Source organism: Bombina bombina, chromosome 1 (genome assembly GCF_027579735.1).
Source record: "Bombina bombina isolate aBomBom1 chromosome 1, aBomBom1.pri, whole genome shotgun sequence".
Lineage (NCBI taxonomy): Eukaryota > Metazoa > Chordata > Amphibia > Anura > Bombinatoridae > Bombina > Bombina bombina.
Genome location: NC_069499.1, coordinates 579,086,211 through 579,097,858, shown reverse-complemented (window position 1 = coordinate 579,097,858; position 11,648 = coordinate 579,086,211). Strand labels below are relative to the sequence as shown.

The following is an 11,648-nucleotide window of genomic DNA, read 5'->3' as shown; positions in this document are numbered from 1 at the left end:
TCGATGGACTTATGTCACATGCTGTCACTATAGATCGGAGGATTCGTGAACGTAAAAGTGAGAGAGGTTATGCAGAACAACCATGGAGAAAGTCACCTATACCATCCTATACTCCTACTGTTGCCTGCACTTCTGATGAACCAATGGAGATTGCTTTTACTAAAGGTCCTTTGACTACAGAAGAAAAGAACAGAAGAAAGGCCAATAATTTGTGCTTATACTGTGCTTCCAAGGCACATACAGTAAAGGACTGTCCTATTCTCCAGAAACAAAAGGGTAAGAGTAGGTCTTCAGTAGTAGTTTGTACTCAACACTTTTCACTTATTACTCATTGTAACCTCTCTATCTCTTTACAGTGGGAGGGACAAAGAATCCAGACACAGGCCATTATTGACTCCGGAACCACGGGCAATTTCATTGATAAAACTTTTCTTGATAAATATCACATTCCATTAATAAAACGTATTGATTCACTAGCCATACGTGTGATTGATGGTTCTTATTTATCTTCAGGTCCTGTCACCCATAAGACTGTACTAGACATGTGCACCGCTAAAAAATTCGGTTCGTTTTCGGTTCGGATCGATTCGGACTTTTAGAATTTCGTTTCGGATCGAATCTGATTCGGCAAAATTTGAATAAATTCGTTTCGGATTTATTCGGATCCGAATAAATTCGTTTCGGATTTATTCGGATTCGGCTGAATTCGGTTCTATTCCGTTCCGAAATTCGGTATGTTTTTACTACACTAACACCCATTTAGTACACTAAGTCACTAACACCCATAAACTACCTATGAACCACTAAACCGAGGCCCCCCCCACATCGCAAACCCTATAATAACATTATTTAACCCCTAATCTGCCGATCGGATATCGCCGCCGCCTACATTATAGCTATTAACCCCTAATCTGCTGTCCCTAACACCGCCGACCCCTACATTATAGTTATTAACCCCTAATCTGCCTCCCCCAACGTCGCCGCAATCTAACTATAAGTATTAACCCCTAATCTGCCGATCGGATATCGCCGCCGCCTACATTATAGCTATTAACCCCTAATCTGCTGTCCCTAACACCGCCGACCCCTACATTATAGTTATTAACCCCTAATCTGCCTCCCCCAACGTCGCCGCAATCTAACTATAAGTATTAACCCCTAATCTGCCGACCCGATATCGCCGCCGCCTACATTATAGCTATTAACCCCTAATCTGCTGTCCCTAACACCGCCGACCCCTACATTATAGTTATTAACCCCTAATCTGCCCCCCCCCAACGTCGCCGCAATCTAACTACAAGTATTAACCCCTAATCTGCCGACCCGATATCGCCGCCGCCTACATTATAGCTATTAACCCCTAATCTGCTGTCCCTAACACCGCCGACCCCTACATTATAGTTATTAACCCCTAATCTGCCTCCCCCCAACGTCGCCGCAATCTAACTACAAGTATTAACCCCTAATCTGCCGACCCGATATCGCCGCCGCCTACATTATAGCTATTAACCCCTAATCTGCTGTCCCTAACACCGCCGACCCCTACATTATAGTTATTAACCCCTAATCTGCCTCCCCCCAACGTCGCCGCAATCTAACTACAAGTATTAACCCCTAATCTGCCGACCGCAAATCGCCGCCACTATAATAAATGTATTAACCCCTAAACCGCCGCACTCCCGCCTCGCAAACACTATAATACATTTTATTAACCCCTAATCTGCCCTCCCTAACATCGCCGCCACCTACCTACAATTATTAACCCCTAATCTCCCGCCCCCATCGTCGCCGCTACTATAATAAGGTTATTAACCCCTAAACCTAAATCTAACCCTAACACTAACACCCCCTAACTTAAATATAATTTAAATAAAACGAAATAAGTTTACTGTAGTTAAATAAATGAATCCTATTTAAAACTAAAGACTTACCTGTAAAATAAACCCTAAGATAGCTGCAATATAACTAATAGTTACATTGTAGCTATTTTAGGATTTATTTTTATTTTACAGGCAACTTTGTATTTATTTTAACTAGGTACAATAGTTATTAAATAGTTATTAACTATTTAATAACTACCTAGCTAAAATAAATACAAATTTACCTGTAAAATAAATCCTAACCTAAGTTACACTAACACCTAACACTACACTATCATTAAATTAACTAAATAAATGAATCATATTTAAAACAAAATACTTACCTGTAAAATAAACCCTAATATAGCTGCAATATAACTAATAGTTACATTGTAGCTATTTTAGCATTTATATTTATTTTACAGGCAACTTTGTATTTATTTTAACTAGGTACAAAAGCTATTAAATAGTTATTGACTAATTAATAGCTACCTAGTTAAAATAATTACAAAATTACCTGTAAAATAAATCCTAACCTAAGTTACAATTAAACCTAACACTACACTGTCATTAAATAAATTAACTACAAGTACCTACAATTATCTACAATTAAATAAACTAAAGTACAAAACCCCCCCACTAAATTACAAAAAAAAACAAACACTAAATTACAAAAAATAAAAAAATATTACAAGAATTTTAAACTAATTACACCTAATCTAAGCCCCCTAATAAAATAACAAAGCCCCCCAAAATAAAAAAAATGCCCTACCCTATACTAAATTACAAAAGTTAACAGCTCTATTACCTTACCAGCCCTGAACAGGGCCCTTTGCGGGGCATGCCCCAAAGAAAACAGCTCTTTTGCCTGTAAAAAAAAAAACACAATCCCCCCCCCACATTACAACCCACCACCCACATACCCCTACTCTAACCCAAACCCCCCTTAAATAAACCTAACACTACCCCCCTGAAGATCTCCCTACCTTGAGTCGTGTTCACCCAGCCAGGCCGTAGTCTTCATCCGATGGGGCAGAAGAGGACATCCAGACCGGCAGAAGTCTTCATCCAAGCGGGGCAAGAAGAGGTCTTCCATCCATCATACAAGTACCAAAATACAAACAAACACTAAATTACAAAAAATAATAAAATATTACAATAATTTTAAACTAATTACACCTAATCTAAGCCCCCTACTAGCTATTAATATAGCTTCAATATAACTAATAGTTACATTGTAGCTATTTTAGGATTTATATTTATTTTACAGGCAACTTTGTATTTATTTTAACTAGGTACAATAGCTATTAAATAGTTAATAACTATTTAATAACTACCTAGCTAAAATAAATACAAATTTACCTGTAAAATAAATCATAACCTAAGTTACAATTACACCTAACACTACACTATCATTAAATTAACTAAATAAATGAATCCTATATAAAACTAAAGACTTACCTGTAAAATAAACCCTAATATAGCTGCAATATAACTAATAGTTACATTGTAGCTATTTTAGCATTTATATTTATTGTACAGGCAACTTTGTATTTATTTTAACTAGGTACAATAGCTATTAAATAGATATTTACTGTTTAATAGCTACCTAGTTAAAATAATTACAAAATTACCTGTAAAATAAATCCTAACCTAAGTTACAATTAAACCTAACACTACACTATCATTAAATAAATTAACTACAAGTACCTACAATTAAATACAATTAAAAAACTAAACTAAAGTACAACCCCCCCCCCACTAAATTACAAAAAATAAAAAAATATTACAAGAATTTTAAACTAATTACACCTAATCTAAGCCCCCTAATAAAATAACAAAGCCCCCCAAAATAAAAAAAATGCCCTACCCTATACTAAATTACAAAAGTTAACAGCTCTATTACCTTACCAGCCCTGAACAGGGCCTTTTGCGGGGCATGCCCCAAAGAAAACAGCTCTTTTGCCTGTAAAAAAAAACACAATCCCCCCCCCCACATTACAACCCACCACCCACATACCCCTACTCTAACCCAAACCCCCCTTAAATAAACCTAACACTACCCCCCTGAAGATCTCCCTACCTTGAGTCGTGTTCACCCAGCCGGGCCGAAGTCTTCATCCGATGGGGCAGAAGAGGACATCCAGACTGGCAGAAGTCTTCCTCCAAGCGGGGCAAGAAGAGGTCTTCCATCCATCAGAAAAGTACAAAAAAACAAACAAACACTAAATTAGCAAAAATAATAAAATATTGCAATAATTTTAAACTAATTACACCTAATCTAAGCCCCCTACTAGCTATTAATATAGCTTCAATATAACTAATAGTTACATTGTAGCTATTTTAGGATTTATATTTATTTTACAGGCAACTTTGTATTTATTTTAACTAGGTACAATAGCTATTAAATAGTTAATAACTACCTAGCTAAAATAAATACAAATTTACCTGTAAAATAAACCCTAACCTAAGTTACAATTACACCTAACACTACACTGTCATTAAATTAACTAAATAAATTAATCCTATATAAAACTAAATACTTACCTGTAAAATAAACCCTAATATAGCTACAATATAACTAATAGTTACATTGTAGCTATTTTAGCATTTATATTTATTTTACAGGCAACTTTGTATTTATTTTAACTAGGTACAATAGCTATTAAATAGTTATTGACTAATTAATAGCTACCTAGTTAAAATAATTACAAAATTACCTGTAAAATAAATCCTAACCTAAGTTACTATTAAACCTAACACTACACTATCATTAAATAAATTAACTACAAGTACCTACAATTAAATACAATTAAATAAACTAAACTAAAGTACAAAAAAAACAAACACTAAATTACAAAAAATAAAAAAAATTACAAGAATTTTAAACTAATTACACCTAATCTAAGCCCCCTAATAAAATAACAAAGCCCCCCAAAATAAAAAAATGCCCTACCCTATACTAAATTACAAAAGTAATCAGCTCTATTACCTTACCAGCCCTGAACAGGGCCTTTTGCGGGGGCATGCCCCAAAGAAAACAGCTCTTTTGCCTGTAAAAAAAAACACAATACCCCCCCCCACATTACAACCCACCACCCACATACCCCTACTCTAACCCAAACCCCCCTTAAATAAACCTAACACTACCCCCCTGAAGATCTCTCTACCGTGTCTTCACCCAGCGGGCCGAAGTCTTCATCCGATGGGGCAGAAGAGGATATCCAGACCGGCAGAAGTCTTCATCCAAGTGGGGCAAGAAGAGGTCTTCCATCCATCAGAAGTCTTGATCCAGGCGGCATCTTCTCTGTTCATCCATTCGGAGCGGAGCGGCAGCATCCTAAAGACATCCCACGCAGAGCATCCTCTTCTTTCTTGATCCGACGACTAGGTGACTGTACCTTTAAGTGACGTCATCCAAGATGGCGTCCCTTGAATTCCGATTGGCTGATAGGATTCTATCAGCCAATCGGAATTAAGGTAGGAAAAATCTGATTGGCTGATTCAATCAGCCAATCAGATTCAAGTTCAATCCGATTGGCTGATCCAATCAGCCAATCAGATTGAGCTCGCATTCTATTGGCTGATCGGAACAGCCAATAGAATGCGAGGTCAATCTGATTGGCTGATTCCATCAGCCAATCGGATTGAACTTGAATCTGATTGGCTGATTAAATCAGCCAATCAGATTTTTCCTACCTTAATTCCGATTGGCTGATAGAATCCTATCAGCCAATCGGAATTCAAGGGACGCCATCTTGGATGACGTCACTTAAAGGTACAGTCACCTAGTCGTCGGATCAAGAAAGAAGAGGATGCTCTGCGTGGGATGTCTTCAGGATGCTGCCGCTCCGCTCCGGATGGATGAACAGAGAAGATGCCGCCTGGATCAAGACTTCTGATGGATGGAAGACCTCTTCTTGCCCCGCTTGGATGAAGACTTCTGCCGGTCTGGATGTCCTCTTCTGCCCCTGGTAAGGTAATAGAGCTGATTACTTTTGTAATTTAGTATAGGGTAGGGCATTTTTTTATTTTGGGGGGCTTTGTTATTTTATTAGGGGGCTTAGATTAGGTGTAATTAGTTTAAAATTCTTGTAATTTTTTTTATTTTTTGTAATTTAGTGTTTGTTTTTTTTGTACTTTAGTTTAGTTTATTTCATTGTATTTAATTGTAGGTACTTGTAGTTAATTTATTTAATGATAGTGTAGAGTTAGGTTTAATAGTAACTTAGGTTAGGATTTATTTTACAGGTAATTTTGTAATTATTTTAACTAGGTAGCTATTAATTAGTCAATAACTATTTAATAGCTATTGTACCTAGTTAAAATAAATACAAAGTTGCCTGTAAAATAAATATAAATGCTAAAATAGCTACAATGTAACTATTAGTTATATTGTAGCTATATTAGGGTTTATTTTACAGGTAAGTATTTAGTTTTATATAGGATTAATTTATTTAGTTAATTTAATGACAGTGTAGTGTTAGGTGTAATTGTAACTTAGGTTAGGGTTTATTTTACAGGTAAATTTGTATTTATTTTAGCTAGGTAGTTATTAACTATTTAATAGCTATTGTACCTAGTTAAAATAAATACAAAGTTGCCTGTAAAATAAATATAAATCCTAAAATAGCTACAATGTAACTATTAGTTATATTGTAGCTATATTAATAGCTAGTAGGGGGCTTAGATTAGGTGTAATTAGTTTAAAATTATTGTAATATTTTATTATTTTTGCTAATTTAGTGTTTGTTTGTTTGTTTTTTTGTACTTTTCTGATGGATGGAAGACCTCTTCTTGCCCCGCTTGGATGAAGACTTCTGCCGGTCTGGATGTCCTCTTCTGCCCCATCGGATGAAGACTTCGGCCCGGCTGGGTGAACACGACTCAAGGTAGGGAGATCTTCAGGGGGGTAGTGTTAGGTTTATTTAAGGGGGGTTTGGGTTAGAGTAGGGGTATGTGGGTGGTGGGTTGTAATGTGGGGGCAGGGATTGTGTTTTTTTTTTACAGGCAAAAGAGCTGTTTTCTTTGGGGCATGCCCCGCAAAGGGCCCTGTTCAGGGCTGGTAAGGTAATAGAGCTGTTAACTTTTGTAATTTAGTATAGGTTAGGGCATTTTTTTTATTTTGGGGGGCTTTGTTATTTTATTAGGGGGCTTAGATTAGGTGTAATTAGTTTAAAATTCTTGTAATATTTTTTTATTTTTTGTAATTTAGTGGGGGGGGGGTTGTACTTTAGTTTAGTTTTTTTAATTGCATTTAATTGTAGCTACTTGTAGTTAATTTATTTAATGATAGTGTAGTGTTAGGTTTAATTGTAACTTAGGTTAGGATTTATTTTACAGGTAATTTTGTAATTATTTTAACTAGGTAGCTATTAAATAGTCAATATCTATTTAATAGCTATTGAACCTAGTTAAAATGAATACAAAGTTGCCTGTACAATAAATATAAATGCTAAAATAGCTACAATGTAACTATTAGTTATATTGCAGCTATATTAGGGTTTATTTTACAGGTAAGTCTTTAGTTTTATATAGGATTCATTTATTTAGTTAATTTAATGATAGTGTAGTGTTAGGTGTAATTGTAACTTAGGTTATGATTTATTTTACAGGTAAATTTGTATTTATTTTAGCTAGGTAGTTATTAAATAGTTATTAACTATTTAATAGCTATTGTACCTAGTTAAAATAAATACAAAGTTGCCTGTAAAATACATATAAATCCTAAAATAGCTACAATGTAACTATTAGTTATATTGAAGCTATATTAATAGCTAGTAGGGGGCTTAGATTAGGTGTAATTAGTTTAAAATTATTGTAATATTTTATTATTTTTGGTAATTTAGTGTTTGTTTGTATTTTGGTACTTGTATGATGGATGGAAGACCTCTTCTTGCCCCGCTTGGATGAAGACTTCTGCCGGTCTGGATGTCCTCTTCTGCCCCATCGGATGAATACTTCGGCCCGGCTGGGTGAACACGACTCAAGGTAGGGAGATCTTCAGGGGGGTAGTGTTAGGTTTATTTAAGGGGGGTTTGGGTTAGAGTAGGGGTATGTGGGTGGTGGGTTGTAATGTGGGGGGGGGATTGTGTTTTTTTTTTACAGGCAAAAGAGCTGTTTTCTTTGGGGCATGCCCCGCAAATGGCCCTGTTCAGGGCTGGTAAGGTAATAGAGCTGTTAACTTTTGTAATTTAGTATAGGGTAGGGCATTTTTTTTTATTTTGGGGGGCTTTGTTATTTTATTAGGGGGCTTAGATTAGGTGTAATTAGTTTAAAATTCTTGTAATATTTTTTTATTTTTTGTAATTTAGTGTTTGTTTTTTTTTGTAATTTAGTGGGGGGGTTTTGTACTTTAGTTTATTTAATTGTAGATAATTGTAGGTACTTGTAGTTAATTTATTTAATGACAGTGTAGTGTTAGGTTTAATTGTAACTTAGGTTAGGATTTATTTTACAGGTAATTGTGTAATTATTTTAACTAGGTAGCTATTAATTAGTCAATAACTATTTAATAGCTATTGTACCTAGTTAAAATAAATACAAAGTTGTCTGTAAAATAAATATAAATGCTAAAATAGCTACAATGTAACTATTAGTTATATTGCAGCTATATTAGGGTTTATTTTACAGGTAAGTATTTTGTTTTAAATATGATTCATTTATTTAGTTAATTTAATGATAGTGTAGTGTTAGGTGTTAGTGTAACTTAGGTTAGGATTTATTTTACAGGTAAATTTGTATTTATTTTAGCTAGGTAGTTATTAAATAGTTATTAACTATTTAATAACTATTGTACCTAGTTAAAATAAATACAAAGTTGCCTGTAAAATAAAAATAAATCCTAAAATAGCTACAATGTAACTATTAGTTATATTGCAGCTATCTTAGGGTTTATTTTACAGGTAAGTCTTTAGTTTTAAATAGGATTCATTTATTTAACTATAGTAAACTTATTTCGTTTTATTTAAATTATATTTAAGTTAGGGGGTGTTAGGGTTAGGGTTAGACTTAGGTTTAGGGGTTAATAACCTTATTATAGTAGCGGCGACGATGGGGGCGGGAGATTAGGGGTTAATAATTGTAGGTAGGTGGCGGCGATGTTAGGGAGGGCAGATTAGGGGTTAATAAAATGTATTATAGTGTTTGCGAGGCGGGAGTGCGGCGGTTTAGGGGTTAATACATTTATTATAGTGGCGGCGATTTGCGGTCGGCAGATTAGGGGTTAATACTTGTAGTTAGATTGCGGCGACGTTGGGGGGAGGCAGATTAGGGGTTAATAACTATAATGTAGGGGTCAGCGGTGTTAGGGACAGCAGATTAGGGGTTAATAGCTATAATGTAGGCGGCGGCGATATCGGGTCGGCAGATTAGGGGTTAATACTTGTAGTTAGATTGCGGCGACGTTGGGGGAGGCAGATTAGGGGTTAATAACTATAATGTAGGGGTCGGCGGTGTTAGGGACAGCAGATTAGGGGTTAATAGATATAATGTAGGCGGCGGCGATATCGGGTCGGCAGATTAGGGGTTAATACTTGTAGTTAGATTGCGGCGACGTTGGGGGGAGGCAGATTAGGGGTTAATAACTATAATGTAGGGGTCGGCGGTGTTAGGGACAGCAGATTAGGGGTTAATAGTTATAATGTAGGCGGCGGCGATATTCGGTCGGCAGATTAGGGGTTAATAAAATAATGCAGGTGTCAGCGATAGCGGAGGCAGCAGATTAGGGGTTAATAAGTGTCAGATTAGGGGTGTTTAGAGACTCGGGGTACATGTTAGGGTGTTAGGTGCAGACTTAGTGTTTCCCCATAGGAAACAATGGGGCTGCGGTGTTAGTTTTTCTTCAGCCGAAACTCCCATTGTTTCCTATGGGGAAATGCCGAATCTTAACGAGCTAATTCGGATTTATTCGGAGATACGGCAGCTATTTCGGATTCATTCGGTAGATTCGGAAGTATTTTAATTCGGAAATCCGAATCGATCCGAATCTCCGAATTTACCGAATTTACCGAATTTCCGAATTAATCCGAAACGAACCGCACATGTCTAGACTGTACCACTGCTTATGACCACTACTTCTGGTCATAGAGAGTCTATATCCTTTGACATTATAGCATCACCCCTGTTTCCTATAGTTCTAGGTCTACTCTGGTTGCAAACACACGAACCTCAGATATCTTGGAGAAATTCACAAGTTCTCTTCAATTCTACATTTTTTTCTAAATCCTGTTACCTGCCAACACATACTGTATACTTAACACATCCATTGAGACTCCTGTTATTCCTAAGACATACTCAGACTTTATGGATGTTTTTGACAAAACTGAAGCAGAAAACTTACCTCCAAACAGGTCATATGACTGCCCCATAGAATTGTTACCTGGTTCTGATATCCCATACGGATATATATACCCTCTTTCTGAGCCAGAATTAGTACATTTGAAACAATATCTCGATGACAACTTATGGAAGGGCTTTATTAGGCCATCCACATCCCCAGCTGGTGCGGGTATGTTCTTCGTCCGTAATAAAGATAACACATTAAGACCAATTATTGATTACCGAGAGCTCAACAAAAGAACCAAGAAGAACAGATACCCTCTGCCCCTTATTCCAGAAATCATAGAACGATTACAAGGGGCAACTATTTTCACTAAACTCGATCTGAGAGGGGCGTATAATTTAATAAGAATCAAAGAGGGACACGAATGGCTGACGGCGTTTCGAACAAGGTATGGCTTGTTCGAGTACGCTGTCATGCCATTCGGTTTATGTAATGCATCAGCAACTTTTCAGTGCTTTATTAATGATTTATTTAGAGATCTACTTGACGTATGTATGATTATTTATCTTGACGACATACTGATCTACTCCAAAACTGAAGAACAACATACTATACATGTACGCACTGTTTTACTCCGACTTAGACAAATTCACTTTATGCTAAACCTGAAAAATGTATTTTCAATACGGATACTATATCTTTTCTGGGTTATTCAATTTCTCCTTTAGGCATAAAGATGGAACAAAAAAAAATAGAAGCTATAACTTCTTGGCCTACACCTACTAACAAGAAGGACATACAGTGTTTCATTGGTTTTGCTAACTTTTATAGAAGATTTATCAGAAATTTCTCTTCTATTGCTAAACCTATCACTTCTTTAAGTGGTAATTCATCAACATTCCATTGGACCCCTCAAGCAGAACAAGCTTTCCAAAAGTTGAAACACTCTTTCACTACTGCTCCAATTTTTAAGTTTCCTGATCCCCAATTGCAATATATATTGGAGGTTGATGCATCTGACTATGGCTTGGGAGCTATTTTGTCACAAAGAAAAACACCCAACACCCCCATGCATCCCGTTGGTTACTTTTCAAGAGTTATGACATCCCCAGAACTGAACTACTCCATTGGAGAAAAAGAACTCCTGGCCATAAAATCTGCCCTTGAATTTTGGAGGCATCTCCTGGAAGGTACAACCATTCCTTTTTTGATTTACACCGACCATAAAAACTTGGAATACCTTAAAACCAATAAAACATTATCGGCACGTCAAATCAGATGGAGCTTATTTTTCAGTCGTTTTGATTTCCTTATTACATACAGGCCTGGATGCAAAAATGGTAAGGCCGATTCTCTTTCCAGGAAAGTTTTAAGACCTTCATATTCCAACACAACTGGTAGTGTCATTCCCCAAAGTAAATTTATTGGTTTAGCTTTGGATTTCACTACTAACCTCCAGTCCTCTCAAAAATAAGATCCTGACTTACCTCTGCCTTACCTTACCA

General features: G+C 36.3%; 1 long non-coding RNA gene across 1 annotated transcript; it reads left to right on the top strand.

The window, feature by feature from the left end:
- Positions 1-202: 202 nt before the first annotated feature.
- LOC128638855 (uncharacterized) lies at positions 203-478 on the top strand. Its single transcript, XR_008399126.1, has 2 exons — positions 203-276; positions 357-478. It is a non-coding gene; the product is annotated as an uncharacterized LOC128638855 (long non-coding RNA).
- The last annotated feature ends 11,170 nt before the right edge of the window (positions 479-11,648 follow it).